The sequence below is a fragment of the Rattus norvegicus genome, chromosome 1 (genome assembly GCF_021556685.1).
Source record: "Rattus norvegicus strain SHRSP/BbbUtx chromosome 1, alternate assembly SHRSP_T2T, whole genome shotgun sequence".
Lineage (NCBI taxonomy): Eukaryota > Metazoa > Chordata > Mammalia > Rodentia > Muridae > Rattus > Rattus norvegicus.
Window position 1 is genome coordinate 70,005,717 of NC_141534.1, and position 4,726 is coordinate 70,010,442.

At 32.7% G+C, this 4,726-nt stretch overlaps 1 pseudogene; it reads right to left on the reverse strand.

The window, feature by feature from the left end:
* Positions 1–72: 72 nt before the first annotated feature.
* LOC148007184 (vomeronasal type-2 receptor 116-like) lies at positions 73–2,736 on the reverse strand (annotated as a pseudogene).
* Positions 2,737–4,726: the final 1,990 nt, after the last annotated feature.

A 4,726-nucleotide genomic window follows, 5' to 3' on the forward strand; every position in this document is an offset into this window, starting at 1 on the left:
TGTGAACCTTATTTAACATTAAATATTTCCATTAGTCTGAATCAAGGAATAAGAAGACTGAATACATTAGTTTTACTTGTGTGGTATTTTAAACTGACAATCAAAGAGCAATTGGTCTTGAGTCAAAAACAAGTGTCATTGTAGCATAAAATAAAAATTTATTATTAACATAAGCATAAAACATTGGTAATATACATAATCAACCTCTGATAATCCTTCGAACCATGGTATCATCTGCTCAGATAAGGACAACTCATGATCCTCAGGAACATTTGCAAAAAAGGTTTTATTTTTACTTTTAGTCCAAGACCCTTTGGTAAATTCCAAATGATAAGAGTGTCATATTCTGAATCTAATATTTGTCTCCAAACCAAACTCATGTTTTATCTCTCATCAATTTCTTCAAGAAAGTATTAAACTACAAAAATTCATTCATTTATATTACACTCTGTTCAAGGGGCAGAATCAACCAATGGTTTTGAATGTGTTTTATTGTTCTTAATTTATGATGTGAAAACCAAATCAATGAAGCTTCCTGTTATGCTGAGTAAATTAATCCCAGAATATGTAGGATACCATTCTGCTTCTGAATGCCCATTAGTTTCAAGAGAAAACTAAAAATCAACCTCAAGTAATGAATCAATGATGTCTGAATCATGCAAATATTAACTTTTTTGGGACCAAGGCAGAACCATTTGCTTTCAAATTATCTTCAGAAATGAAGTGTCTGAAATGAGGGTGCTGATGTCTCAGGGATAATTAAGGGAATTATTTAAGATAAAACCACCATCATTGTTTAACTTAAATGTTCACTCATTTATTCCTATTGTAAAAAATGCATAGAGAAACTACTGATTTTATTGCAACTATTACCATAAGAATATTGTATATCTAGGAATTAATAACATGAAATTGGTATTGATTATAGAAATACTTTGATATCTTGTATTCCATTTCTCAGCATAACACACTTGAGTTTAATGTTTTTTTTTCCGGAGCTGAGGATCGAACCCAGGGCCTTGCGATTGCTAGGCAAGCGCTCTACCACTGAGCTAAATCCCCAACCCAGCATAACACACTTGAAACTGCCTTTATTTTATATAAATTTCAAAACACAAAAATTTCTGTGATTGTGGACAACATAAACAGAATTTTATAATCCAGAAATGACTATCATTGCCCATCGTTTATATCAGAGTGCTGATAATACAATTTAGTAGCATGGTTATTACCTGCCAGGGCAAGAACACCATCACTTCCCCATTTTAATGGGGTTGTATTTGTACTTGTTGAATACTCATGTGATACAGACTGTGAGTCACAGCATAAATGGCCTTATATATAATGTTGCTGTCTTCACTAATGACTTTGTCAAACATGTGACTTTGTAATAAATCAAAATAAGCATTGGCTTGACAGTTGTACAAAAGTTGACAATCAATATCAGAATATGATCACTTGAAGAACAAGTGCCACAACTTATAAAGATAAATGTTTTCTTGGTATTTGTAAGAATTAGCTGAATGAAACAGGTAAACTCAAAACTCGTTCTATAATGAATAAAAATTAAGCTCCCATTAAAAGAGTCTAGCAGGAAATAATCAGCATAGTCAGTAACATGAGGTTCAATGTTCATGACCTAGACTTTCCATGTCAATAACCTTTGCCTAATATTTCTCATTAGACCTGATAGAGGATCAATATTGCCACAAATAATTGTGACATTTATCTCATCCATATATTCCCAAAATTTATTAAAATATATGAAGTCCATGTAACAGGGATCATTTTCACAAAAATTATGCAGATTCTTTTTCCCTGCATCTCTTTTCTGAAACCTGGTAGAATTTTATTCCCTTTGCAGTCAGGAAGGATGAGACCCGCCCAGTACCACCTAAAATGAACCAGCAAAGAGATAATGCCAAGTGAAAGAGATGTGTACTTTGGGGCCATCTGATAGAGAGAGGCACTCAAGAGTCACTTCTGTCGCTCAAGATGGAATCACCGGGTCCAAAGGAAAGCTGAACCATGTAAGAAAAATAGTACTAACATCAAATACAATTTTATTCCTGAAGCAACAAACGATATCAGGAAAAGAAAGATAGTTTTGTCCCAATTTTAAAGGATAATTCCATTTACAGAATTTTACAGATATTTTTGCCTATTCTGTTAGTTTCAAATAACTACCTGGTTCTATTCACTTCACTGTCATTTCTCTTGCATGCAAGAGAAACTTGGTTTTTATCCATGTGTCTGGGCATTTGTTTTGATGCTTAAAAAATTCAAATATCCCTCTTGTAGTTTGAAAATACCTATAATATCAATGAAGAGATGTGATTACTAGTACCCACACTTCAGATTTTCTCACCTGTGGAAATTTAAAGATATAATGTGCCAATTTGGCCAGATGTTGTCCATGATGTTCCTGTGAGTGCAGCAGAAAATTTTTTCTTGTTACAGTTGTAATTTGGCAAAAATCTTTTTCTTCCTTCTGGCTGTGAGCCAAATAAATGCATTTATAAGAGTTTCCTTCTCAGTTATGCAGACATTGTAGAAATCAAATCCAAGTGATATATTAGGTAAAATATTTGGGTTCCCATTGATCCCCTCAATGACAATTAACAGAGCCTGAATACACTGGTAGTTCTTAAAATTGTACCTTTGTAATTGGCAAAAAGTATACAGGAGGAATAATACATAGACCACATATAGAGTATAGTAAACTTTATTGTTCATCTTTATTTCAATAAAATATATAAAACATTTTTATCCTGAATAGATGGAATAAGATTTGTTGCATAGGTAAAGATTTGACAAGTTTACTCATTAATTGTATTTTCTCAAGGCATACTCTATTTATTTTTTTATTAGATGATACCAAATAATTTTAGTCTAAAACTCAGGAAGCACTTTCTCCTAAAATAACAGATTTTCTGGTATGTTTATCTTGTCATTCTGAGCTCTTCAGTTATGAAATCCCACTATTTTTAACAAAATAAATCAGACTTTAGAAACAACATCTTAATTAAATAATAGTCCAAGATTATCTAATATATTCCATATGGAGTCACTGTTGCAATTTCTTTGACATTAAGTTTTCAGTATGGCAATCTGGAATTGTAACCACACAAGCTTAGAACTGGCAGAGAAAAGCCAGTAGGTACCACTAATTTGATAAGATTAAAGATAAAACATTGCAAGTTTATATTTTAGGTATTTGTCTATTTCCCTGTGTACATGTATGTCTCTTTGTATGTACAGTTTTATGGAGGTCTATAACTATGATTGCAAGAGAAGAAAACATCCAGGTTACAAATAGCTATTCTCCTTATTTAGAAATAGTCTATTTTATTTATTTGTGCCTTTCTTTCATTTTGTTATCAATTGCTTGCTTAGTTGATTCATGAAAGCAAAGTCTGACTTTAATGGAAGTTGTTGTGTATATCAGTGTGGTATTGAATTAATAAATTTCAACCTGCCTCTTTATACTAAGTTCTAGTAGCTAAGTCTTGAAATATCACATATGGCTGCTTGTTTTATTTATTTTCTATCCACATAGTCCAAATTTTCTACAAAGGACACTTGTAGAGATTCTCTTGTTTCTGTCTCCTACTCTGCCTGTGATCACTGTTTCATAGACATGTACTCATATTCTTTCGTGAAATATTAACCCAGATCATGAGTTTTTTAATTGGAATGTTTTATTCTCAGAGTCTTTCTTCATTTCAGAAAAGTATCCTTTTTTCTGAAAGACCACAATTGTCCATTGATAGCAAATTTTATATTGCTTCAGTGTCAATGTTTGTTTATCACAGAAAATCCTTCATTATGGTTTTATTGTATAACTTTTCCTTCCCCCGAAAGGTTTATGGAACTTAGCTCAGGAGCAGTGGAAAGATTCTGAAAACTCTTGTTCTTTGAATCAGTGGTTTAGAATAATATCAAAGGTAGGATGATTTCTCAATACTGTAAGGAAATTATATTCTTGATTTCACAGCACACATTACAACAGACCTTAGAATGTTCATATCAAATGAAACACCAGCATGTAGAGCGAATGTATGCATTCACACCAACCCAAGCTGAGAGGATATTTTTCTTAGCATATTGTTTCTGTGAGGAGACACAATGTCCACGACAACTAGCATGAAGAGAAACATTTATCAGGGACTACTTTACAGTTTCAAAGCGTGTCTATTATGGTTATAGCCCTATACCTGCAGAAACCATCTTCTATAGATGTACATCATAATCCACATGTAGGACAATTAGAAAATGAGACAGATGGTCCAGGCTTGAGCTTCTTAGATGCAAAAGCCTTCCCCAATAGTAACACACTTTCTTTAGGAAGTCTACACCTTACTCCAAGGGCCATAGATCTGAATAGTACCACTTATTATAGGCAAAACATTTAACCAAAATAGAATATGGGAGGCATTCATGTTCAAACCACTTCTTTCCATTTCTTGGCCTTTGCAGACTTGTAGCCATAACATAATTAAAAATGCTTTTAGACTAATTTCAAAAGTTTCCATATTTTAAAACATCCTTTAAAATGTTTAAAGGCTCAGATTCTCTCTGAGAATTCTGCATTATCTCAGCTTTAATTCTCAGTAAAAGTAAAATAAAAGAGCAGATTACATACTTCTAACTTAAAATAACACAGAATATATACTATCATTTCAAATTTGAGGTAGTGGAGCAAAGTGAGGAAGTACTGGACCAA